This window comes from Fukomys damarensis, unplaced genomic scaffold, assembly GCF_012274545.1.
Source record: "Fukomys damarensis isolate Sample0158 unplaced genomic scaffold, DMR_v1.0_HiC HiC_scaffold_1, whole genome shotgun sequence".
Classification (NCBI taxonomy): domain Eukaryota; kingdom Metazoa; phylum Chordata; class Mammalia; order Rodentia; family Bathyergidae; genus Fukomys; species Fukomys damarensis.
In genome coordinates, this window is record NW_022900913.1 from 10,848,785 (window position 1) to 10,876,427 (window position 27,643).

At 49.1% G+C, this 27,643-nt stretch overlaps 1 long non-coding RNA gene across 2 annotated transcripts in view; it reads left to right on the forward strand.

Annotated features, from left to right (window-relative positions):
* Positions 1-24,707, forward strand: part of LOC104867222 — a 31,799-nt gene extending 7,092 nt beyond the window's left edge. For both annotated transcript variants that reach the window (XR_781706.2, XR_781707.2), the window contains exons 2-4: positions 4,599-4,759; positions 6,838-6,929; positions 23,034-24,707. This is a non-coding gene — a long non-coding RNA (uncharacterized LOC104867222). The remainder of the gene's footprint in view (positions 1-4,598; positions 4,760-6,837; positions 6,930-23,033) is intronic.
* Positions 24,708-27,643: the final 2,936 nt, after the last annotated feature.

The following is a 27,643-nucleotide window of genomic DNA, read 5'->3' on the forward strand; positions in this document are numbered from 1 at the left end:
TCAGGCTGCGGTGGAATCAGACAGTAGTAGCCTATTAGGTGACTCTGCTGCTCCCAATCCTTTGTGTGTGTCATTGTTACAAACTGCCACAAATTGTATGGCTTAACCAAAAGGAAATTCTCTCACTGTTCTGGAAGCCAGCTGTGCAAAATCAGTCTGAGCAGGCAGGAGTGAAGGAGGTGCCTCACCCCACCTCTGGAGGCTCGGCAGGAGAATCATTCCTTTCTTCCCTGGCTTCTGCTGGCTATGGCAGTCCTTGGCTTGAGGCCAAATAGCTCCATCTTCCGGCCAGCATCTTCAGCACTTCCTCTGCTCCATCTTCACATGGCTCACTCTTCTGTGCCAAATCTTCCTCTCTCTCTCATAAGAAACTTGCAGTGGCATCCAGGGCACATCTGGATAGTCCAGCATTATCGATTCCAAGATCACATCTGCAAAGATTCTTGGTTGCCTGGAAGGGTCACAGTCACACTTCCGGGGTTAAGACGCAGGTGTCTCCCAGGAGGCCATTTCAGCCCATCACATTCTGTGCCAACAACTCCTAACTTTGTCTCCAGCACAGCACCTGTGTCAGGTAACTTCCTAATTCCACGTGAACTTCCACAAGGAGCTGTCATCTAACCCTGAGATCAGCCTCCAGCCATGTGTGGCTACTGAGCACTCGAAATGCAAACTAAGGAACTGACTTTTGTTTAATATGGAGTATTCTAGATGGAAATGGCTTCTGCATTAGACAGCATAGCGCAGCCTCCTCACCCATCCCAGAGAAGCCTTCAGAGGGCCCATAAGTGAGCAAGGATCTGTGGAAGAAAGGCCCCGATTGTCTTATCTTTAACTAGGGGGTGGCTTTTGCTAGGATCCATGTAAACGAAGCTTTCCACAAGAACAGGAGAGCCCAGTGGTGTGTAGGTAGAAGACCCATGAGATCAGGCCTGTGAGAGTCCGGCCGGAGAGGGAAATGTGGGGAAATCTGCCCAGATGAGAAGGCTGAGGGACAGGCACAGAGACTCCTGGTGTGCATGATTGCTCAGGAGGCAGCGGCATTTGGGTGCCTTAGGAGACACAACAGACCCTGGGCAGCCTGACCCCACCAGGGCAGAAGAAAGCCCATTTCATCCCCCAAAACCATACTTGCTGCTCTGCCCAGTCTGGCCAGTTCCTAACACCTGGATGCATTTGCCTGCATACCCAGCACTGCCAAGGGGAAATGTGTTTCATTGGGGTGGGGGATGTGAGTAGTGGAATCCCACAGTTAGAAATGAGCTTCTTAAAAGCACCTGTAGAGGCAGATACCGAAAGTTAGTAATAAATGAGATCCTTCCTTGCAGGCCAAGGTGGTGCACGTACGTAATCCCAGCTACTTGGGAAGTTGGAGCAGGACGATCACAAGTGTGAGGCAAGCCTAGGCAACTGAGTGGGACCCTGTCTCAAAATGGAGAAGTTAAGAGTGTGGCTCAGTGCTAGGGCATTTGGCTGTGCATAAGATGCTGGGCTTCATTCCCAGTATTACCCAAAAAAACCCTTTCTTGTGGGTTGTGTGTCTGTGTGCAGACGTGTCCATCAGGATCCTGCTGGAAACAGCTCACTCAAGTCAGAGTACTGAGAGTTTTACAGAGGCCTCCGGAAAGGTGCGCAGGGACATCAGGACTGCTCCCTTGTGTGGAATGGAGATGTGTGTGGATGGAGACAGGCGGCTCACAGGAGCAGGAAACTGGGGATGCAATTCATGGTCCCCTCCCTCTAGCTTCCTGCTGAGCTCCCACTGGCCAGTTTATCCAGAATCAGGGTCAGAGAGCTCCCTTACAAAGCCCCTGGGTTTCAGCCTTTTGGTCAGGGAGAAGGAAGGGGTGGAGAGCACATCCACGGGACTCCAGGAGAAAAGAGAAACAGCAGGCAAAATTCAAGTACGACAGCTGTGAGAGTGGCCCGGATCTAGAGCACTGACACCATCCAATCTGATGAGGACATGGAGCAGCAGGAGCTCTCACTGGTTGCTGGTGAGAGGGCAAAATGGGGCAGCCACTCTGGAACATGCAAAGCTGAGCATATTCTTGCTGTGGAATCCATTAATCTCACTCCTCAGTATCTGGTCAAAGAAGCTGAAAGTCTATATTCACCCAAAAGCCCACACCTGAATGCTTACAGCACGTTTATTCATCATTGCCAACACTAAGAAGCAACCACGATGTCCTTCAGTAGGTGGGTGGATAACCTGTGGGATGTTAGACAATGTATTGTTACTCTGCACTAGAAGGAAATGAGCTGCCAACCTGTAAAACGACAGGGAGGAAATTAAATGCCTGTCACTACGTGACAGAAGCCAATCTGAAAAGGCTGTTTAATATATGATACTCGGGGAAAGCCACTGTGGGTTAGCGGAAAAGGGAGAATTCATGAGCGGATCACAGAGGAACTGTAGGACTATAAAGAGTTTCTATGTGATACCATAATGGTGGATGCACTTTATATAATACATTTGCCAAAAAATATAGAATGAAGGCCACCAATAGTGCACCTTATATTTAACTATGGACTTCAGGTGAGAATGATGCCTCCGAGTAAGTTCACTGATGTTGCTAGTGGAGGAAAAGGGGTCTGTATGAGTCAGGGCCCAAGTACTTCCAACTCAATTTTGCTGTGAGCCTAAAACTGCTCTAAATAGTCTGTTGTTGGGAGGATGGGGGGATGCAGCCATAGGGCATTATCTCCCGGAACAGCAGGCGAAGAAGGGAGAAACAGACTGCGGTCCAAGCCTGGGGAGCATCACTCTAGGGCTGCATTCGCTGAATGGAGCGGCCCTTCCCCAAACCGACCCCTTCTCCGAGGACCTGCGGGTCACTTCCATCCTCCCATGGCCGGGCCACCACGAGCCCAGGACAAGGTCAGCAAGGTGAGGAGCAGGGGGCCCGGGGCCCTCATCCCTCTCCCAGAGAATGCTGGCCTCCGCCGCAGGCTGCCGCCCTGCCTTGCGGTCCTCAGGCTTCCCACCCAGAGGCCCGTGCTGGGCGTGACCGCACCAGGACAGGGTCTCCCGGGAAGCCCCCACGGCCTCCGCCCTGGCTGGCAGAGGAAACCCGCCCCCTCACCCCGCCTTCCCTGCTGTGCTGGCTGAGCTGGGAATGGGGCTCTGGCTTATCTGCTGCACACAACCCTCCTCTTAACCCAGCTGCCAAATGTCAGGGGGGCCCCCTGGGGCTCGGGATGTTCACTCTGCAGGGACAGTGCCTGTGTGGGACGTTTTTAATGAGGATTCCAACTTTAAAGTGTACGTTCGTGTTTGCACTGTTTATTATTACTTGCTTTCATGATTAATATAACATTCTTAAATATTTGCTTAGAAGTTGCCACATTTGAACAAAGATTTTTCATAGAGCGAGTCATCATTTGCAGGTGCCATGAAAATAATAGCATGGGTTTATTAACAACACCATGAAAAGATTCTGAGCTGGGTACAGTGGTGCACTTCGGTAGTCCCACTATTTGGGAGGCTGAGGCAGGAAGATTGCACAATCAAGTCCAGCCTAGCCAGTTTAGCATGATGCCACCTCAAAAACACAAAATAAATTCAAATTTTAAAATTAAGATTCATAATTTTAAATGGAAAAGACCTTACAGATGGGCTCCACAATAGTATAATACCCAACACTGCTCTTTATTTTTAAATGCCATTCAGGACCACTAATCTGCCCTCAGATTAGTTTTAGGTGGCACTTGATCTTTTACCAGGGAAGTTGGCAGGCGTCTCTTCTCATTGAAAGGCTACCACTGTCCAGCCCATCACTAAGACAGGAGCTGGAAGACAGACTATAAGAACAAGGGCTTGAGACACAGTGGGAAAGGACTTGTGTCTGGAATACAGAGAGGAGGGCGGGACGGTGGGACAGCAGTTCACGGCTCCTCTGTGCCCTGGAATCAAGACAGCTGGAAAACAGCTGCCCAGTGAGCAGAAAGAGGAAGAGCTCTTAGGTCACGAAAAAACGGGAACAGGAAAGCTAAAGATCATGGAGAAACAGAAAAGTAATGCAGAGAAGCAGGCCAAGGCCTAATGCAGCGTGGAGCAGGGAGGAGAGGCCGCACCCCAGCTGAAGGTAAGGCTGGAGGTGCTTGGCAGGGAGTGCCAGGGGGTACCGAGGCTGAACACTCACTCTGAGAGGCCCCTCCGGCATGGCAGAAGAGGCCCACTGTGCACTCCCTGTGTCTCAGGGTGGCCCAGAGCAACTGTGAGAGGTGCTTGTTTTCTGAGACTGAGCTGCTCTGGGGCAAGATAAGAAGTCACCCAACAAGCGCACTTTGGGGCCTCTGGGCGGGACAGCTGCTGAGACAGCCTTTGGTTTTTCTAGGTTATGCTGGAATTCAGAGACTGTGATTATTTGAAGATCCTGAATTAATATCACCTCAAAATAGCTGGCCCTTAGGGGACAGGGCTGGGCTGCCCCTAGGTAAGAGAACCAGCAGGCCAGTGGTGGTTAAACTTTGCTGATTAGGTGAGGGAGAAGGCAGAAAGCCGAAGCCATAAGCTTGACATTAAGAAGCCATCGCTGTTAAGAACATTTCTTCTAACTTCTCCGCTCATCGCCTTCCTCTCGGGAAATGCACAGGGTGGACCAACTGACCAGCATAGATACACGGGGACCCCAGCGAGCCCTGACTCACTGACTGGGCATGAAAAGCGCTAGTGTGTGACACTCTGAAACCCTCCAAGGGTAAATCTGACACAGACCGAAAGAACGCTGCTATGGGACCGGGAAAACATACTGAGGTAAGTTTATACCAGAGACTACTACTGATCGAATCACCGAGGTCATCCCTCTGTGTGGATTTGCAAAAGTCACTAGGGTAAAGAGAGACAGACAGGGGCCGGGGATTTAGCTCAGTGGTTCCACTGCCTGCCTCGCAGTGCAAGGACCAGAGAGAGAGAGAGACAATATGTATGGACCCCCTGATGTAGCAAAGAAGTTCAAATGTTACTTTTATTTAATCAGTCAGTCCTATTAATGGCCTGATGGACTCTGGCTTACCAAGTGATTACAGGAGTTGAAATCTGGATCCCAGAGAGTCTGACTTTAACTCCATCTTGTCTCTCCCCACTAAGCACCTGTCCTCCGCTCCTGCCCTACTCAGAATGGAATCCCTGGGCTGGCAGCCTCAGCCTCCCTAGAAGCTGGTCACAGCATACCTGGGTTATTCATCCCAGCCATCCTGATTCAGCCAAAGTAAAGGTCACTGTGCTGTCTTTAGTGGGGGATGCCTGTAGAAAACAGTGATCAGTGTAAAAACCAAAGAGGGGACAAGGAATTTAGGACTGCAAACCGCCCATGGGCTGCACGTCCGCCTGTGGAGACGGAGGTCATCAGAGGGACCCACACACAGAAGGACCCCTTTCAACAGAGGCTTCTCACAGTTCCTTACTTCATTCATGGCCCAGAGTTTCTGTCCATGTGTCCAGATGAGTGTCCACAGGGCTTCCTTCCAGCTTCTTGGTGTCCTGAACAAAAGAATTGGATAAGATACACAGAAAAAGGCAGCAAAAGTGCGCATTTATTGAAGACAGTAAAAAGATAATGCTCCGCAGAGTAAGAACTGGTGGGCTGGTAAAAAGGCTCACAGCAGCTCCAAGGATAGGGGAAAAAGGTCTTTCATATCCCAAATTCCCAGATTATTATTTCTCTTTCATGGGAATAAGGCTTCAGTCATCCTATCAAACACTCAGTTTAGTGTCACTCCATGTATAAAACTGTCCCATCAAAAACTCATTTGGCTTCCTGCTCCACGGAAATGAAGGATCCGAAATACTGTCTTTTGATTGATTTGTGCCCACATGCAAATGAAGCATTGAAAAGAGCATCTTCTGATTGGTTCTGTGAACTGCACCAGATTCAAATGGAGGATGGAAAATAGCAGGTTTCTGATTGGTTCTGTGTACGGTGACGATGGCGCCAGTGTACTGGCTGCGTGCCGTCTCGCCCCACCCCCTGCAGCACCCCTCCCCGTTACCCTGTCTTACATGCATATCCCTAATGCATAAAGAATTAAATAAAATGCATTTCAGCCTGCAAGAAAAGAGAAAAATGCAGAATGCCAGGCCCCACTGGAGGCCAGGTGAACCCGATGCTGCGTGGAAACAAGCCCCTGGAGTGAGTCCAGACAGTGTCTCCGGCCCTTCAGTTGCTCTGTCATTGTCAGTCTACCTTGTAAGATTCAGGGTCAGGGCATCATCAAAAACAGATGAAGAGGGAAAGCCTTCCTACTCAGTGCAGTCTTAAATGTGAAAGACGAGGGTGGAAAGTTAGCTGAAAGGATACAAAACGCCTGTAGAATGTCCATCCTGAGACAGAGCAGGGTTTAGGAAAGCAGGGGTTAGGGACCAAACAGTCAGAGTCGCAGGGAGCAGAGATGAGTCAGAACTGCTGCAGCTTCCCTGCCTTTTGCTGTCTGCACAGCCATGTCACCACCCCCCGTAAGGTAAACACGCCGCTCTGTTAGTCTCAAAACATCAACAAGGCAGAAAGCTTGTACACAGCACATCAAACAGTGTCCTAGGAGAGGAACCACAATCCACAGACTACAGCAACAACTTGGAAGGAAATTGAGGCCTTTGGCTGCACACCGTCAAATATGTGACTATGCTCACAGCCAGGACTGGGCCCTCTGCCCACTCTCCCTGTATCCCTTCTGCATTGATCTGGTGGGAAAATGGTTAAAATGTTTGATAATGAGAGCCCAGGGCCTAATCAAATCAAAACACTTAATGACTATCCCAGCCATCAGCTTCTGTTGTAAAATATTTTAAAAACAAGATAAAATTAGAATTTGAGCTTTATGTCCTTATTTGGCCAGAAGTCCTGCCAGCTGCAAGATGTAATCTGGTGGAGGAAAGTCCGAGAAATTTCACTGGAATTGAGGGACCAGGGTGTCAAAAGGAACATCAGGTAGGTCCAAGGGAGGGGGGGACAAAAGCAAGCGAGGGGAAGGTGAAAGGGAACAGTGACGCTCAACAACTAAGGCCACACACACACCGAGAGGTCCGACTGGAGATTTTATTCAAGGAGCGGGAGCAGAGAGGGAGGAAGAAGAAGAAAAAGAACAAAGAAAGGAAGGTCCTTTCATCAGTTTGGGGCCAGGCTATTGATTATTTATGAGGAGTGAGCTACTTTTAACCTATCACAGGCCAGGTTGCCTTTTATGAGTCCAGCCCTGTAGAAACAGGTTTCAACTTCTCTGGACCACTGTGGCCTAGGGTGGCGGGGGACTAGAGATAAGGGCATGAGGTCATTTTAGGAGCCAAGAGGTACCAGAAGAATGCAGCCTGTGCTGGCGGCGTCACAGCATACTTTAACATGATCAATTCCCTAACAAAAGGCATTTCTGTCTTGGTGGGCAGTTCCTCCTCATTTGCCTGGGACCTTCCCAGTTTTAACTTGCGGGGAAACTCTTCAGTTCAGAGCACAGACCCCTTATGACCCTCTCACCTGTGAACTGGGAATGACTGACAGATGGCAGGACAGCGCCTGGATGGCTTCCTGGTCTCCAGCTGTCTGAGTTACACACTCAGAGCCAGGGACCAGGGGTAAGGGAGGAACCATTTCCCAAACACAGGCCACTAGTGCCTGACTGGAAACTCTTCATCAAGGGTGGTGGTTTTGAATCTCTGCTTTATTTGGAAGAATGCTTCTTGAAAATCCTTGAAAGTACTTCCTGTTTTTAATTAAGGAGCTCCCTGGAGTATTCTCTTTTAGCTGAGATTTTGTTCTTTTTTCCTCTCACCACATTAAAACAGAGACAAAAACCAAAATATCACCCCCTGCCCTGCAGGTGGTATTCAGGAATTCCATTGAGCTCAGCCCCCATTTCTCAAAAATACCAGCTAAGTGTCACCAGCTGGTATGGATCCTTGCTTTACTGATAACAGAAATTAAAACTAAAGCACAAATTTACAAAAAAAATGTTGTTAATTGGAAAGTAAGAGAAAGACAGGCACAAGACTCCAGCTTGAGTAGCTGGCAGCGGCATGTGAAAACCCAGGGGTTCAGACTGGCCCACCCACAAAAGCGGGCACCAACTTTTAAGGGTAAGCCAGGTGGGCCAGGGTCTGGCCGATGGTCACCTCAGTCCTGGTTTTGCAGCTCAGGCGAATTGTGACTGGAGGGGAAACTGGGTGCCTGTGGCAGAGGTCCTTGTGGATTGAAGGGCAGCGTGAGCCAGTGAAGCTTCCACAATCCAAAGTGACCATAGCTTTAGGGCAGTGGAGATGAAGGGGGAAGGTGGGCTTGTAGATGACACGCCCTGAGTGATGAACTTGCCTGTGTGCAGAGCTGAGAGGGATTCGACCCAGAGTTTCACAAAATGAAGGTCAAGCTTTGTTCTACTTTTAGTTACTTATTGGGCATTTGTAGGCCCAAGGGAAGCCATAGTCTTTTAGCCTGACCACCTCAGAAGAAAATGCAAATTATGCTTTTGATGAGTAACGGGCTGAGGGCCTAGGAGTTTGTTCTTTGTCAATACAGTGGCCAGTTCTCCCTATGCCCTGGTCATCTCCCACTATTCCTACCAATCCTATGCCCCAGACAAAGCTAGGTCTCCAGGCAAAAGCGGGGCCCACGGCTTGGCACCACCCCAGGCAATCTCCCACAGGGTTATAGTTTCAGTATAAAATGTCCCCCAAAGTCTCAGGTGTCCATAGATGGGGCTTTGAGTGGTAACTGGGCTCCGGAGGCAGTGAATATGCTGTTAGGAGATGGATCTGCTTGAGGAGCTGGGTCACTGGGGTATAACCTGAAAATCGTATTCTTGTGGCCAGGGTCTCCCTTCCCTCTCCCTGCTTTCCTCCGCCATGCCTTCTGCTGTGTCATTTCTGCCTTGGAGCCAACCAACCATAAACTCTGAAGCCATAAGCCAAAATAAACCTTTCCTCTGGTTGCAAGTGCCAGCTATTTTGTTGCAGTGATGGAAAAGCTGACCAACACTCAAAAGAGTGTGTCTTTGGAACAGGTTTATCCCTGTTCCTCACCATATACAGCTTCTCACACCCCTCAAGTGGCAGATGCCGGAGGACTAGTTGTTAGGGCCAGTGCCAAGGAGCTGTCTTCACCTACTCCAGCCATGTGTGGCCCAGAGGACAGTGGGGGTCACGTGCTTCTGTGATAGCCAACCTGACTCCATTTTGTGTCTCACCACCGTTCGCCCTCCATTTCATGTAAAGTTGAGTGATTCTAGTGGTTGCCTCCCCTCCCTCCCTAGGGAGTGCTCTCGGTTGATGCCTGATAGACCACCACATCCCACTTGGTAGAGTAGCCTGCAGCTTTGTGTTACCTTCATGACCTTGTGAACAGAATGCTGTGTAATATTTTGCTTCAACTAAACTGTGTGAAACTTCCCCTGACCCCCACTAATTTATCAAAGTTCAGCTTCAGCAAAACTCCACTTGTGCTCCCCCTTCTCTGAGCCCCCCCCAACTAGAAGAGCCACTTAAAAGAAACCTACAAGCCGCTTTTTGGAATCAAAAGATTCTGAGCACTAGCTGCTGTCCACCGCCAGCAATAAAGGACTCCAGTTTGGCTGAGTGTTGGCAATGCTCCGTAATCTCTCGCGATCGAGTGTAACACTTCCAGTGTACCAGGGAGCACAGGCCAGGAGGCGGCCTGGGATGGTGGGTAGGAGCCCAAGCGCCGTGTGCCAGCAGATGCTCTGTGCCTATGTGAGAATGAAGCCTGAGGTCACACGTGAAGTCTGGTGTCAGGCGTGCTGTGCTGGCGCTCCTACTGTAGTTAGTATCCACTGCAAGCTCAGAAGCTCTGCCCTCAGTTCTTAGCTCAAGTTCAGGGAATCTCTGCGTAACATCCTGTGGGGGGTGGAGGACCACCCCTCTCCCACATAGACGCGTTGTCCTGTCCTTTCTGTTCTGAGAACGAACCCAATTACGAGCTTCAGAGAAGCAAGAAGGTTTTATTACCGGAGCCCAGGGTGGTGGGACAAGCGTACATTTCACATAGCCACATACTTCTGCCCACAGTAAGCCCGCTGCGATATCTATGCCCTTGAGGGAGAGCAGACATTGCAGAGAACTGGTCCTTCGGTGGTTGCTAAAGACCCTGCAAGAGTCACAGGTTCCTTCAGAAGAGTAAAAGAGAGAAAGAAAAAGTTTCAGTGTTCACTTCTCATCCTCCATTAACTCACCGTTCCTCAAATGTGAATTCTAGAGGAACCAACAGGGCTGATTATCCCAATTTGTTGCTCTGGGATCCTGGGCAGCCAGGACACTGCATGCCTGTGTCCCCCTCCTAGAGTGAGGGGGGCAGTTCAGTAAACTCCTGGATCCATCCACATCCATCTCTGGTAAGTTGATAGGGTAGGACTCACTTTGAACCCAGTGGATTTTTAAAATGTTCGCTTGCATTTCCTGTGCTGTAAGGATGGCTTCACAGCCAGACTTCACCCAGCAATTATGGCGGACGGGACGTGCAGGCCAGCCAAACCCCAAAGCCCACAGACTGTGTTATGTAGAAGGCACTCCTGTTAATATAACCACGCAGGATTTCATTTCTCCTCATACACCAGGCCAAAAAAGTACTTTAGCAACGAGACAGTTGTTTCTTGGGATCGGTCTTGAAAGGATTTTCACTGGGAAATGCTAAAGAGACCTTTTCTTTCCTAAGTGTAGGCCTCTGTACAAATGGTCATCACCCAGTCTGTGACCTACTGGGAGGGTGGAGCTATTGAGAGGTGGGGCTCATTGGGAGGCCGCTGAAGCCATTGGGGGCGTGTCCCAGAAGGGTATTGAGATTCCTGCCCCTTCCCTTCTGTCTTTTGTTTCCCAGCCACCACCAGGTGAACAGATCCCTCCCACCTGCCTCCACCACACTGTACCGCCTTGTTACAGGCCCAGAAGTAATGCCCAGAGGCTGGGGTCCAAAACTTCTGAGCCCATGAGCAAAATAAAGTTTCCCTCCTTTGTTTACCTTAGGTATTCTGTCCCCTTGATGGAAAGCTAACACTCTGTGCTTTACTCTGCCTGCACACCAACCTGACCACACCTGTCCCAGTGGGTGTGGTCACAATCATAGCCCACAGGGCCTTTCCACACTTCTGGGGCTTGGTTCAAAGCAGCCACTTACCGGACCGGACTCCCATCACACGCTTGTCTTCACTGCCAGAGACCTCTCTGATGAGAAAATAAGCCCTCAGAGTAGAGCAGCGTCCCCTGCACAATTCAAGGGATGGCAGTTGGTGTCCAGAAGTGACTGGTAACCTCCAGAGTGTCATAGAGAACAATGTAAATTTATACTTTAAAGTCTGCCACATGGAGAGATTATAGGTGAACAGATCAAAGAAATTTCAAACAATCTATAGCCTGAAAAAGTATTTGCATTTTAATCTTAATCTTTATAAAAACTGTATAAAAATAATACTACATTACAGAAACTAGAAAAGAACTGTGTCACCAAAGTGACCATCCTGACATTGTGAATATATACTTTTTGGTACCAGGGATCAAACTCGGAACCTTGCGCTTGTGAGGCAGGCAGCAGAACCACTGAGCTGAATCCCCAGCCCTTGACATTTTGAATATTATGACCTTTCCTTATTGATCCTATACATATTTTTATAGAGGGATTCACAGTTGGACATCCTGTTTTTCTCACTCACTATAAATCCTTGCACTTTAAAATATTAGTAGTTAGAATTATAGCGAGTACTTACTGTACTTCCTATTGTGCCTGCCCTAATTTATTGCCTAAACTGTCCCAGCTTCCGTCATTGGGTGCTTGTTGTGGTTTATACTTAGGTGTCGCCCAAGAACTTCGTGGGCTCACAGTGAGGCTTTGGAAGGCTATTGGATGGTGGGTGCTCATAGCTGACTTGCTGTTAGGAGGTAGTGTTTGGCTGGAAGAAGTGGGCCTAGGAGAGTTTATCTCCTTCCCAGGCCTCTCTCTTTTTTTTTTTTTTTTTTTTTTTTTTTTTGGTACCAGGGATCGAACTCAGGTCCTTGAGCTTTCGAGGAAGGCGCCAGAACCACTGAGCTAAATCCCCAGCCCCACAGGCCCCTCTTTTCTCCTTCATGTTCCCCTTCTTGGCTGCCATGATGTGAGCCGCTTTCCTCTGACAGGCTCTTCCACCAGACCTTCCTGCCTGGAAATCGGCCATCATGCAAGGACCGAGACTTCCAAGATGTGAGCCTCCAGGAAGTTGTGGGTGGCAGCTGTTTTGTCCCAGCAAAGAGACAGTAACTAAGACAGAGCTCTTTCTGGTTGGTTCCTGGGTCCACTGGACGTGTCTTCATTCTTCTCTTCTTTGAGCTCTTCCATACTTTCTGGAACTACAAGATGTTCCAGGCTCCTCTTGTATTTTTCCTGCCCTCTGCCCAGAACCAGCCATTTCTCCAGGAAACTCTGGTTCCCATTATCGGGGAATGGTAGTAGAAACCATGATCCAGGTGCCAGTTTCATTAATTTTTTTCCTCTAATAATTATTTTCCATTTTTTTTTTTTTTTTTTTTTTTTTTTTTTTTTTTTAGACAGGATCTCACTATGTAGTTGAGACTGACCTGGAACTCCCTATGTAGCTCAGGCTGGTCTCAAACTCACAGTGATCCTCCTGCCTCAACCGGCCGAGTGCTGGGATTACAGGCTTTCGCCACCAGGCCCAGCCTTCCATTCTTAATTTCACTAAGTTTTGGAGACTTGTCAGTATCCACTAAGACTGTGTTCGTTTACTGTATGGACTCAGGACTGATGTGGCCAGGAAGGTCCTCATCTGGGGTCCTCCCTGTACACTCTGCTTCTTGGCTGCCCTGATGGGAGCAGCCTTCCCTCTGGTCAAGTCCTTCCAATGTGCCCTCGTGCCCTCTTGCCTTGGAGCGAGTGGGTTATGGACTAAAACTGTGAGACAAAATCAACTCCTCTTCAAGTTGTTGGTGTTAGCATCGTGTCCAATAAGAAAGTGACTAAGACATTGCAGGCTCACTCACCTCCCTCCCTTAGTCTCCAACACCCGTATCGTGGTCTACGCTAAGTGTAGATCCGAGAGTCACAGAGCCATCTCTCAGCTATTCCCTTAGAAAATCTGCCTCTCAGGATCATTGCAGCCTCTTTGGAATCTGATGTCCATCAACATGGCTTCTCTCCCAAAAGCTCCAAACTAACACCTTTGAACATCCAGCTCTGTCCACACCTAGGATCTTCACTCTGTTGGTCTGACAGAGCAGATTGTTTTTTTTTATACTGGGGATCAAACTCAGGACCTTGCACTTGTGAGGCAGGTGACAGCACCACTGAACTAAATCCCTGGCCAGCAGATATTTTTAATAGCAATTTATCTATGGGTTCTTTATGAAGAGCATACATAAATACAAAATGGATTGGCTGAAAATACATGGTTTTTAAAAATTATTATTTTGAGACAGTTTCACTGAGCTGCCCAGGTAGCCTTGAACTTGTGATTCTCCTGTCTCCGCCTCCTGAAGAGTTGTGTTACAGGCGCATATCACTGTACTCAGCCCAAAGAGATGCATTTTAATACAGACATTCATAGTGGACAGCTCTTATTTTCCTGTACCCAGGGCTCCATCTTCTTATTCTGCCAACAGTGGGCAGCCCGTTCCATATGTGTGGCCCTTCCCTCTACTCCACAGGGTGTCGGGGACTGGAGGGTGATCCAATCGTAGCCAAAGAGAGGATTCAACTCCGACCCCATGGATATGTGTGGAAAGAATCCCAGCCTGCTCTGGACTCTTCCCGTCATGAGAGGAGGGGGAAGAAAGGCAGGGGTGTTGATGACAACAGTTTAGACCCTATGCCCGGCTTTGTCTACAAACACGAGCAACCCAGAGGCATAGAGTAGCATGAGCCATTGGATTCCCTTTGTTATTTACCACAGTCCGAACTGTGTCTTTGTCTCTCTCTGTCACCCAGGGCTGCAAGAGTCCAGGAGAGTTGATAGACACCCACAGGCAATCACTTGCCCTGGTTTTTTCAGTGTGCCCCATTATACATCAAATGAGGTCTGGGTTACCAGTGTGCCCAGAGAAGACAGACTCTATTCTAATAGTGTCTGCATGCTGGGCGCACAACCCAGACCCTGTGGATTTGCAGCACCACTGCCTCTTAATCAATGTTGTACAGAAACTGCGCCCCCTTTGGACTGTTCTGTGTCATGTCCTGGATTACACTGCTAAGCCTCCTCTCTACAGCAGGGGCAACGGGACAGCCCAGTGCAACTTCCGCTGTTTCATACCCAGTATTCTGTGGGCTACAGTATTACAGGAAACTGGCTTTTCCCCAGGCAGGCAGGTCATTGAGCTGTGGTTGAACGTCCCAGAGAGGCATTTTCAGAGCTTGGAATTGTGTATTTCCCTTTCACAGACATTTTACAGTACGGCAGCAATGTTGACCTAGCTGTGTAAGCCAGAAGAATTCCTGCTGGCCTTTCCAGGTAGGGGTGCTGAGGAGGTGCAGCTAGTATGACTGAGGTCCTGTGCAGCTGTTGCTGACCCCAGGCTGCCATCCAGAGATAACCTGCAGGCTGACAGCGGTCCGGGATTCTTTCCTGGTTTTCCTTGGGTGATGCTTGCTGCAGACTGTGGTAGAGAAGGTGCTAGATCTGGAGCCATCTGTTCTGGCCACAGGAGAAAGCCAGAGATCTCTAGTGAAGGAGTAGTACAGAACATTCTGTGATCAGAACAGTGGCACTTTTCCATCTAAAACGCCTGAAACTTCATGTAAAACCAACTACTGATCACAGCCTGAGAGGGAAGGTTGTGGCTCAGCCCCCCATTGAAGTGCACCCCATGCCTGGTGGAGCACAGAGGCCGTCGAGAATGTGGACCAGTGTGTGATCTCCTTCCCTGCACTGCCCACAGAGCTTCCTAGGGCCCCAGGAGGAAGATGCAGAGGTGTCCAGGGCTCCAGCCCCTCAGGGCTTGCCAACATTTCCCTCCCAGCCGTGGAAGTTTCCATCCTTGTAGCGCAGTGGGGAAGCTATTTCTGAAGTACTCACCCATTTTCCTCTTGGCCACCTGGTGGAGGGCGTGTGTGTGTGGAGAGGCTCCTTCCTCTCCTGTCCCCCTTTCTCCTTTTCTTCATCCTTTCCCCCCTCTTCTTTTTCCTCCCTATCCTCTTCTACCTCCTCCTCCCCTTCTTCCCCTTCCTCTTCCTCCTCCTCCTCCCCTCCTGGCAGCCTTTCCACGGGAAGTGTGCATTGAGGTGAAGTACGGAAGAAAGATCTGGTGTGAGAGAAATCCCAACAGACTAGAAGGAGACGGGTTTCTTTGCTTCTTGAGCCAAAATCCCAGTGAGAAGGGGCTGAGTAGAAACACCAAGGTGGATCAGAGGGCAGGGCAGGGCAGGAGCAGAAAGCTGGTTTCAGGCTTCCAGGCTGCAGCCCGAGGGAAAAGACCAAGGTCCACTCCCAACATAGACGTTAACTAGGAAAAGACTGCCAGGCAGACAGGACTGAGGGACACATGCAGCTCTGCCTCCTGAGGGGAGACTGCTGCTGGCCTAGGAGGCGAGCGCTGTGGAGGGGCGACACAGAAGGGTCTCAGGGGCTGCCCAAGCCCGAGGTCTGCACACCTCAGTCAGGTGCTTCTGCATGGCTCTGTGAGAGGACGCGGGGCCACAGACAGCAGGACTGGAGGAGGTAGGATGCGAGGGTGGCCCAACAAAAGCAAGAGGCGGGGAGCAGTCGGGCAGCACCCCCAAACACTAAGAGCGTCTGGACTGCGTGGGGAGGCTCTGCACCCAGCCTGGTCGTCTGTCTCCAGAGGGAGCAGGAGAAGATGAAAGTAGGCAGCACAGGCGCAGGACACCTTGGCACCTGTAACTTCTCTGAGCCTGCCAGCTGGAAAGGGAGAATGGGGGCCCCTGAGGAGGGAGGGACAGCAGCCAGGGGAGCACCACTTAGTGCTTGTGCCCCCCAACAGTGCCTGTCCAGCAAGACACGAGGGTCCCTTTGCTCCAGCATTGAGTCACTCAACACCTGCAGAATGACGAGATCCCACAGCTGCGAGAGACAGCAGGCTCCATGCCTGGGGAGATGGAAATCCACCCGGGGAAGAGCAAGTAAAAGTGTTACAGGCTCATTGTGACATCCATCCGTGTGCTGTAACCCTAACCCCCAGGACTTCCAGATGTGATGTAAAGGTGATTAAGTTCCGGGGAGGACATGGGTTGACGTCAGCCAGTCTGACCACGCCTTCGTAAGAAGAACAGCTCAGGACACAGCGAGAGGCACCAGAATGGGCAGGCATGGAGGGGAGACCAGGTAGGGACACTGAAGGAGGTGCCATCCGCAAGCCCAGGAGAGAGGCCTCCAAGACAGGAGCCCTGCAGACACCTTGATCTTGGGCTCTCACTTCCAGACGGTGAGGAAAGAGGCGTCTGCTCTTTGTCTCTCAGTCTGTGGTACTTAGCAACCGACATACAATGAGGTTGTGAGCAAATGCATGTTTAGAGATGCCTCCAAGTAGCTCTACATGGCAGAAGGGACGAGGAAACAGCAGTGGGTGGTGAGGGTCACTGGTGTAGAAAGAGTGGACGGGCAAGAGTTCACGAGAAGGGATCCCTGGCAACCACACATCCCTAGTCCAAAATCTGAAACTTTTTGAGAGAGCTTGGTTCCTTCCACTTCGGGAGCTGTGTTGTGTCTGAGGAGGAGAAGTCAAAGGAGCGGCAGACAGCCACTCAGAGACCCCAGTCTGTGGAGCCTCTGGACAGAACTCGGCCGTGAGCATCTAACTGTCACTACCCTTAAGGGGATGCACAGGCTGGTGAGAGAAGGGTGATAGTCAGGGACGCTCAGGTGTGATGCAGTGTGGAAAAGCGTGGGAAGGGGAGCGAAGGTTCCAGATGTGCCAGGGAAGGAGTGGGGCACTGGCTGAGGAGGCGGTGAGACTTCATGGAGGAGGCGGCACGCACCCCAGTGCAGACTGTGCCGGAGGTTTCCGGGGGTGGAATGGGGCCCTGAGACAGACTGGGGCGCAGACAGCGCCCCCTGTGTGTGGGGCAGGGCAGGAGGGGCAGGGTGCTGTGAAGAGCGTTGCATGCCGAGGCCAGAGCTCAGGCGTCCACCACTGGCCCGTGAATTGCACCACACAACTTCTTGTACTGACGCTGTATTCAGAATCCCAAGCTAAGTTGGGGTTCCAGTACCACAGACACCAGCAACTGCCCTCATGGGAGACAAAGGGGGCTAGGCGTGGTGCTGTCAGGGAACCTGTCGTGGGCTGCTTCCTTGGCCTGGCAGACAGCTGTTGGAACCTCACATGGTCTCCCGCTGACCCGGGTGCACACCCCTGTGTCTCCTGTCTGTCCTGGGTCCACTTCCGGCCTGTGTGGCCATCACTGTGGCACTGGGGACCCAGGTTGTGTCCTTCTCCTGTCCTTGGGAAACCTGGGCTGGGGGAGCCCCTGGCTGTTCAAGTGCGGACTCGATACGTCACAGGGGGAGACACGTTCAAGGCTGAGACTTCTTCTGTTAGATCCTGGGCAGCCAGGGCATGATGAGCCAGAGGACAGTCCTCCTTCCCTGTGGCACACAGAAAAGAACGGGGGTGGGGGACAGAGTGCGGGTCACCTTAAATTCATGTGCTACATGGCTGTAATCCCAGCACTCCGGAGGCTGCGGCAAGAGGATCGCTCTGAGTTTGAAGCCAGCCTGTCTCAAAAAAGACATAAATAAAAATTCATGAGCAAATACCTGAATGGGATTTTTAAAATGATGGGAAGTGAGGGTTAGTGACATATACCTGACATATAATCCCAGGAGTACAGGAGGCTGAGGCAGGAGGACGTAAGTTTGAGCCCAGTCTGAGCAATTTAGCAAGACCATCTCTCAAAATAAAACATGAAGAAGGGCTCTGGATGTAGTTCAACGCAAAAGCCCAGGGTTCAATCCCAGGACAGAAAAGAGGGAAGAGAAGAGAAAGGGAAGAAAAGGAGTGACAGGAAAGCAGGGATCTGCTGGGTGGAGAGAGGCCCCCACGTTCCTGTCTCTGGTACCGGCTTGAGCCCTGCAGGCATGGGGTAGAACTGGAAACCGGAGGGGTGACCCAGCCCTGCTTCCGGTGTAAGACAGACTTGTATTCAGAATCGGTGCTGAGGCCGCCTTCACTACGGCGGCAAGGTCTTGGGTCCAAGGTGACCAGTGCATTCTGTGCCTGCTGGATGTCGTGCTCCATGGCATTAGGACAACTTTCACCTCAGGTCTTCTTGTCAACCATGTTTACACAGTCAACAGCCAAGGGTGACGGGGCTGGTGTTTCTGTGGTGTGAGCAGGCAGATTGTTTCCTGCCCAGGATTATAAAACTAACGTTTCCCTCTGGGGCAAAAGATGGGCAGATTTGCCAGTAATCCTCATATGCTCAAGTTTCTTTGGCTATGTGTGCAAAATTCACCTGGTTTGGAGGGCGAGGGGAGCCGGTGTGAACTTGTAGGTCCTGCAGTGCTGGAGTGAGAAAGCCCTTTGTCTCTGACCTCAGCAGCATCCATGAAACTGTGGCAGGCTGACTCATCAGCTTACAGATGCCATCCAATCTCTGGCCTTTTCTCCTTCCTGACTTGCATATGTAGTTATGTTGGTAAATATATCAAGGACAGGGACTGGAGATTTAACTCAGAGAAACTGCATCTGCCTCCCAAACACAAGGTCCTGAGTGCAATCCCTCATACCAAAAAAGACAAACAAAAAATATAAGGAATGATTAATATTATTAATAATTATTATACTTAGTAGTTAGATTACTGATAATTAATAATAATCTTGTTATTAATACCAGTTCATTACAATGACTGACATATATTGGGCACTTACCACTTGCTGGGCATTGCAAAATATCTCATGCATGCCATCTCATTTAACTTCGTTTTTGCTTTGTTTTGGTTCCAGTACCAAGGATTGAACTCAGGCCCTTATGTTTGCAAGGCAGGCCTGGCACCACTGAGCTAAATCCCCAGCCCTCATCTCATTTAATTTCGCAAGAACACTGTGGCCAAAGCAGGAGCTGTCATTGCTTCCATTCTCCTGATGAAGAAGCTGAGGTTTAGAAAAGAGGAAACTTCCCACAGCCATGTGACTGGCGTGGCGAGCCTGGAGAAATGCCACCTCTGTCTGCGGTGCAGAGGCAGCCGCTCACCTTCCTCCTTCCGTTCCAGCCAGCGGGTGGCACTGGGGAGATCTCGGGGATCAGGCGGGAGCACAGCTGGAGAAGTCTAGGGACCAGCTGTTTCCTGAGTGCTTAGGTCTTCTACGTCCCCATGATGGAACCTAACCCCAGTGTGACAGTTAGAAGGTGGGGTTTGAGGTCCTGAGATAGGAGGCTCTGATGCATCTAGTGCCCCAGAGAAAGGGGCCCCCAAGAGTCCCCTTGTGCCTCCTGCCCTGTGGGGACACAAAGAAAGCATCTGTGGACCAGGAAGTGGCCCTCACCAGGTGCCAAAATCTGCTGACACCTTCATCTTGGAGACAGCTGATTGCAAGTGTGCCGCTGACTATAAGCAGTGGTCTGGGTTTGAAAAGGAGCAAGGGTACTGGGTTTCCCAGTGGGAGGGACCCTCACAGAGATCTTGTCCTGCACTGGGCTGGAGATAGTGGCAGAATCCACAGAAATAGTAGGAGGAAAGGCCAGTTACCTGGTGCTAAAACCTGGTCCTAAAAAACGCTGCCCTCATTGGAGGCTGCCACTGCAGGTTATCAAGTTGCCCAGGCTGAGCTTGAACTTGCAATCCTCCTGCCTCAGCCTCCTGGGGTACTGGAATTATAGGTGTGCAACACCATGCCCAGCTTTTCATTTCAACACTAGCCCAGAAGATTGAAACATACACATGTATTTGAAGACTCATCTAGATAATGTGGAAATTAAGCAGGATACAAGGAACCAACAAACAAGCACATGCTTCAGTTAAGCAGAAATCCCTGTTATAATCCACTGTGCTCTCAAATTTGGCCAGTGTGGAACAATCCACTCTCTTCTGTCTACATGGGAGGGACTGAGACTCATTAATCCTCCTTCCCACGCACACAACTAACAAAGAGAGCATTTGCTATTTTGAATTCTGAGTTTTTGAAAAGTAACATCTCGAACAGTGCTGGGAATGCACCTTCACTCTCTACTGTGAGTTCTGCTTTTTCAAAACCACGGTGTTCTCGTCTTCCTGGCTGCTGTGACAAACTCAGCAGGCATCTGTCTAAGCATTCTTGCCTTTTTAGGAGGAACATCAGTCCCTGAAAAATTAATCTCCAATCTCTTGCACATAGACACTTTCATTTATGAGAACAGATTTAAACCCAAATGCCATATCCAAACCTGATCAAATCTTTTGGAAGATAGTGTTATTTATGGCGTGTTATATTTATAGCTACTGGCCCACTGAGAAAAGAGAAAAGGCTGTTTGTGAAGGCTCTTCATTGCATTTCATTCTGCTGAAAAGTAAATTATAATCCTGGGGGTGGGGTGGCAGACACACACTGGGTGGCCTGCGTTCCTCTTCCTCCTGCTCCATGCCCTTCCTGTGTGCAGGTTTTGTTAATATTTATATGATCATCTCAGAAACATGGGCAGCTCACAAAGACGTTTGCTCCTCCACTCTGGTGCCGCTCTGAAGTCTAAAAATAACCCTAAATCATATGAATTATACCCAACTTGAGCTCATGCCTTGTAAATGAAGAATGTGCCTTTCACAATCACCTGAAAATGTAAACCACAGAAACCCTGGTCCTACTCTAACTTCTGCTGTTTCAGGGCCAGTGACCTGGGATCTGGGTTTGGTTTTCCAAAATCCCCCAATCCCAACATGATTCTGAGTTGGGACACACCCTGCCCAGAAGACTTTATAAAACAGGGTGCTGGTCCTTCTGGGTAACTTCAAAGTATATAGCATTAGTTATGTTCTGATATTTTTGAGACAGGATCTCACTATGTTGTTCAGGTTGCCCTTGAACTCACTTTGTCACCCAGGCTGGCCTCAAACATGTAGTGATCCTCCTGCTTCAGCCTCCTGAGTGCTGGGATTATGGGTGTGCCTCACCATGCCTGACCAGTGTACAGCATTTAAATCTGGTTTCTCTTCATCATATGAACTTCTTCAGATGGACTCTGATTTGTGGTGGCTTGACTTGCAGTTTTCAACTTTTAAATGGCACAAAAGCTATGAGTATTGAGTAGATACCGTACTTCAGATTTTGAATTTGGGTCTTTCCCTAATTGCGCTATTGATGTATTTCTCTCAATCCTTTTCTGGTGCAGCGGGACAGCAGCGACGAGTGGCAGCTGGTGTGGGCTGTCTTGCTAAAGTGCAGTGCTCAGAAGAAGTGCAGACAATGCGATTCCCATAGAAGCAGGGTCCATGCACAGTGGGACTGGCCCCGTCCTTCCTGTCCCACCTCCCAGCCTCAGATGGACTCTGGGATGTGCTGCCCCGGCTGCCTCCAGGTCCTGAAAGGATTCCAAACCTTTTCCTTTCGTGTTCATTTTGACTTTGGGGAAGCGTAGAAAGCAGCACAAGGTGGGAGAGGACGCGGTGTCATGTTTTTATGAGCCTGCTGTAAGGTGCTGGGCTGCATTCTCCATATATTTGACCACAACTTCTAAGGACATGAAAGAGAACTTCCAGACTGCTCCAGAAAGTGCAAGAATGACGGGATAAGTGTGCTTGAAGCAACGGGCAAGATTTTGAGGGAGATTCGTGGCACTGTCTTTTACTGTAATACATTGTGTAGAATTTAAACATTCACCATAGGTTTGGATCACGCCTGTCACAATGGGTAACGATCCTAGCTGAGCAATCGGCTCATCCACCAACCTTGGGCATTTTGTAGAACTGTCTGGACAGGGGGCGAGAGGGGATATTCAGACAGGGCACTCTGCCACTGCCCTCCCAGGAAGCCTCTCCAAAGCCTGCCCGCTAGGCGGAAGAGCCCCAGGCTCCTACAGGAAGCTGTCCCTGCAGGAGAGGCTACTGATTGTCCAGCCATCCCTGACACTGAAGCTGTCTGCAAAGGACGGAAGTTGCCCCTTCCTCTCCTTCCGCTCAAGTGGAGTCTACGCCTCCCCTCCCCCTCCAATCCTCAGATTGCAGGTTCTGTGCTCAGAAAAGTCACATTCGTCTTCCATGGGAATCGCTCTGACTGACTTGTGGAGGTTTGGAGCACACAGGTTCGACAGGGAAAGTGGCCTTGGGATGTGTGTCCCTCCTGCCCTGCACCCATGGGTGTCTGAGCTATCTGTGCACAGCAGGCTCAGGCTGGTGTCACCAGGCATCCACCCCCGGGGTGCAGGCAGGTGAGGGTGGGGCTGCCAGAGCCCCGCAAAGCCGCAACGCAGCTCCAACCCCCAAAGCTGAGTTTCTGTGGTCACTAGTAGCTGCCTCTTTTGTTTGCTTTGCTTTTGTTTTTTAAGGAAGCAAAGACAGAAGAAAAGGAAAATATCTCCACACTCACTGATAAGGGTATTTAGCAACCAGACGTATCATGCACCCCATAGTTCACAGGTCTGGCTTCATGTTTTCTAAGGCTTCACTTCAGAGCCAACCAGGTGGAGCAAAGTGTGCCCTGTGGGGCGTGCAGTTCCTCTCTGGTTTCCTGTTGGCCCTGCCGGTGAGACTGCTGTCACCGCTGCTGCCTCCCACCGGCCTCCAGAGCCATCTCTGCCCACTTTCTAGTCCGGGGTAACCGGGTCTCCTTCCTGCCTCGCCTGCCCACCTTTTCGTTTGCCCAAGCTGCTGTCCTTGCAAAGAGCAGATGGCCGGGCCAGAGCAACCGTGTCAGGACTCGTGTGAAGTCAGGGCTCGGTCAGGCCCGTCCCCCACCCCCAGAGGGGAAACCACGCAAACCCAGGTGAGACTCTGCTTCCTCCCGGATTGAGGAGGGCCCGTGTCCCGCCTGGAGGGGGCTTCCAGCCTTCCTCTCTGTCCCCCGACCTGGCCGGGACTTGGGTCTTCTCCGTGCTGACTCCTGTGCTCTGTGAGGTGCTGAGAAACCCTGCGCATCTGAAGCAGTCAGGAAACGGAAGACTTTCTTTACATTTTCTTTGCTTCGTCCATAGGAATAAGGAAGAAGAGGAGGAAGACAGCAAAGGGTGGAGCAACGGTGTCAGTGACATGAACTGAGGGACCCCCACGTCCCCTAGGGCCAATGTCTGCCTTTTTTGTGCCTCTCTTTAGTTTTACTTTTTAGAGCTCATCGAATGGAAAAGCCCATGATATTAACCTATCCCGGTGTTCACAGTGGAGTCAATCACAGAGACATAGACAGGGAACTCCAGGCACTGAATCTGGGAGGAGAAGAAGTGCTGCTGAAGCCTCGGGACCTCAACCCTGGGGGTCGGAAGCCCGTGTCACGTGATCTCTGCCCTTCAGTTTAAGTCACCTGTCCTACAAACACACCATGCTGCACACGCACTGCCTCTTGCAGTCCTGTTAGCACCCAACAAGCAGGGTGCTACAGAGGTCCTGGTGTTTCGGAGCAGACCCAGGGCTCAGGAAGGCTGCGGGACTCGCTGAGGCTGTGGAGGAAGTCAGTACTGAAAGCAGGTACGCACCTGAAGCCGGAAGTCCCAGGAACGAATGACGAAGCTTATCTCATCTCGCACCGATTAAACACAGCCTTCCCGCTCAGCCTGTGTTTGAACATGTCTCGTGTCTGAGGCAGTCAATTTGCAGTGTCTTGGACCCCAGGAATCCAAATGGCCGATGCAAAGGTTAAAACTCATTTCTTTGTCCCACGTAGCTCCCTGCATAACTCATTACCTAAAGGGGCTCTTAATGCATGGAGTGGAATCATGAGTCCGTAGATTGTTCCTGAACTTTCCGGTTGTCCTTTTTGCTGAAGGCATTAGCTGAAACACCTCTCCCTCTATTTTGCACTGTCCCAGCCAGCCTGGACTGATGCTCACTCTACATGATGAGGCCATATCCTGTTCCAAGCACTGTTGCTGCTCAAGATGTAACCCCAACTCAGTGATTTCAGTGCCCACCATTGCATTATGCTTCTGGGTGCTGTGAGCTAGGTATTTGGAAAAGGCACAGTGGGGATCATTCTTTGTTCCTTGATGCTGAAGCCTTAGTTGAAAAGACTCAAAAGCTGAGGGGTAATGCTGGGGGCTGACACCATCTCCTGGTGAGTCTTAGTTCCTTTGTGTTGCTGTGACAAAACAAGCAACAGACAGAGATAGAGACCAAAAGAATAACGACAGCACTCTGGGAAACAGTTATGTTGCAGCCAGGTGGCCCTGGACTCCCTAGTCAATTGCAACAGTGAATTCCCTTTCTAACAAATGAGATTTTCAACCGAGATTCTGTCACTTGTGATCACAAGGTCCTGAGTTAAACTTATTAGATATAAGCAGCACTTGACAGCATGGGTTCTGCCAATCTCATGCCAGCCCAAGATCATAAAGAAAAGGTTGCAGGTGGCAAGGAAGACTTAAGCATATTGAATTCCTCCCAAGTGGAAACTTTCTTTGTTTTCTTGTGGTGCAGATTCATGCCTTCATGTTCATAGCTGGAATCTGCAAGACGTGTAAAATTGTATGTACTGAGTTTCCAGCCCTGCCCTGGAACAGGAAGTACCATAGGGCAAGAGGCCCAAACCTGGATCCCACCAGGGCCGAGGCTGCCTCCCGTCAGCTGGGACTTTAGGGCCGCCGCTGTGAGGAGACTGCCACCATTCTGAGCCACTTTGTTCTAAATGGTTGCTTTTAATAAAAATCCTTATTTGCCCCACCCCTGTCATGAGTTTCACTGTACTTGGAAAGACTGGTGGGATTAAGGGAGACATTTGAATATTGGGACATGTATATATCTGCTGACTCAGTAGGGTCAGCGACTTGATTTAATATTAAGATTATGGATACAACTTACAGTCCTGGCTTCCTGGGACTATTGATTGTTTTCTTTTCTGAAAATAGAAACTTTAAATTTATATATATGTATGTATATATACAGTGCTATGTTTATATATAGCATATAAACATTTACATAAAGTAATAGTACCAACGATTCACATAATTTTTAGTAGTAATTTTATTTATTTATTTAGGTATGCAGGATTGAACTTGGGACCTTACACTTGGGAAGCAGGTGGCGGAACCACGGAGCTAAATCCCCTGCCCATCACATAATTTTTAAAAAGCTTGAAACATCACTCTCCTGAGTTTCCTACTCTCAAATTTCAACTTTTTAAACTGAGTTCTTATGATACTTCATATTTCTAAATAATATGACCTTTCTACTCCTTATCATTTGAGACATTATCTTTTGACTTCCTGTTGCAGTAGATGAGAATATTCTCAGTTACCCCTCTGCCCCCACATTTTTATCTCAGACCATCCCACCAAAACACCACAGTTCCTTTAACCTTACTAGGACTATGTCAGTAATGCTCACTGCTGAGCTGAGAAGGGTAATGTTTCCCTTCTTGTACAACTGTTGTTCTTCCTGGACTTTCCTGTCTCATTTCGTTCCCTGGCTGGGCTTTCTATGTTTCCATATTAAATATTTTTCCAGGTATACCATCAACTCTACCAGGTTCTTGGGATATTATTTTTCAGCGGCTCAAATGCATTAATGAATAATCAATTCCATTTTTCTCTTTGGAGCCCTCCCTTCCGGAAACCTCATGCTTCCTGTTCCAATCCGGACTGATTGTTCTATCAGCCTGCTGTACAGCTACCATCTATGGACTTCCCTTTGTCATCGGCTGTGGTGTTATCGGGGTTTTCTGCCTCCTTCCATTGCCTGGGCTTGCTGTTGTCACAGCTGATACCATAAGATGCTGTGGCCAGGTCTTCCCTAAGTAGGAACTCTAGCAAAAGTGACTTCTCTCTTCTAATGTCCATGTTCCCGCTCCAAAGCAGGCATCTGTGTGGCTCATTGGTCCCTTCTCAGCTGGAAGAGAAGAATGCTCTGATAACTCCCTTTAGGAAGACTGGGCCAGAGAAGAGTGGCTGTTCTCAGAACGAAGGGGGACTCCCTTCACATTACAGTGATGAACCAAGAAAAGACAGGTGGAGGGCATCAGCCGGAGGATCGAGGTTCTGCTCTTGGTTGCACTGCTAAGTAGTGCGTGACCAAATTGATTGGCCTCTGTTCACCTAAGTGTCCCTTCCTCTTGATTGAAGTGTTTGTATAATCCAGGATTCTAAGATCTTCATTTTGTCCAATAAGAGCTTGTGAAATAAAGAATACTCTGATTTGGACCTAGGTTCAATCACAAAACAATAAGGAAAAGTAAAAGTGGAACAGAAGTAAATGGTCCGAAGCAACAATTAACATTGATTAAACTTTGACCATGGGTGGGCCAGACGCTGTGGGATGCTTTATTTGGATATCACCTCTTTGACTGCTAAAAATCCTTTCATGTTCTCTGGTGGATGCACTTCAAAGTACTGCGTTTCATCTGTGCGCTTTAGTTTTGTATGTGAAATGGAAACTATACTCTAACCTACTTCATGAGGATTAGATGACAGGATGCTTTTTCTCCATGGTGGGCATGTTAGGAGAGGATCCTGCTCTCTCTGCTCACTGACTCTTTCTTCGTGCTCCTTCCCTCATTGCACTGTCATTTTTTGTCTACTAACATTTCCTCTTCGCTTTTCTGTGTTCTTCTTTAGCTTCTCTGATCAATTTTAAAAGGAAAACGTGATGGATGTACTTACGTAATCTGCCACTGTTAACCACTGTCTGCCAGCTCTTTGCTTTTGGTAATTAATTTCATTCTCTTTCATATTGTTTCATCTAATTTGAGTCATTTCTAAAAGGCTTGCACACTTTAATTGTGAGAGCTTTCTTCTCCTCATCAGTATAGTATGAATAACGATATGTAAAATCTCCAGCGTGGAGATAGGAACATAGGAAGGGCTGAATGCTCATTCTGGGGCCCCCACCCTCCTCTTTAATCCTAAGACAGCTCACGTTTTCCACACTAAATCGGGGTTTCATGAAGTGTTTGTATAATCCAGGATTCTAAGATCTTCATTTTGTCCAATAAGAGCTTGTGAAATAAAGAATGCTCTGATTTGGACCTAGGTTCAATCACAAAACAATAAGGAAAAGGAAAAGTGGAACAGAAGTAAATGGTCCGAAGCAACAATTAACATTGATTAAACTTTGACCATGGGTGGGCCAGACGCTGTGGGATGCTTTATTTGGATATCACCTCTTTGACTGCTAAAAATCCTTTCATGTTCTCTGGTGGATGCACTTCAAAGTACTGCGTTTCATCTGTGCGCTTTAGTTTTGTATGTGAAATGGAAACTATACTCTAACCTACTTCATGAGGATTAGATGACAGGATGCTTTTTCTCCATGGTGGGCATGTTAGGAGAGGATCCTGCTCTCTCTGCTCACTGACTCTTTCTTCGTGCTCCTTCCCTCATTGCACTGTCATTTTTTGTCTACTAACATTTCCTCTTCGCTTTTCTGTGTTCTTCTTTAGCTTCTCTGATCAATTTTAAAAGGAAAACGTGATGGATGTACTTACATAATCTGCCACTGTTAACCACTGTCTGCCAGCTGTTTGCTTTTGGTAATTAATTTCATTCTCTTTCATATTGTTTCATCTAACTTGAGTCATTTCTAAAAGGCTTGCACACTTTAATTGTGAGAGCTTTCTTCTCCTCATCAGTATAGAGTATGAATAACGATATGTAAAATC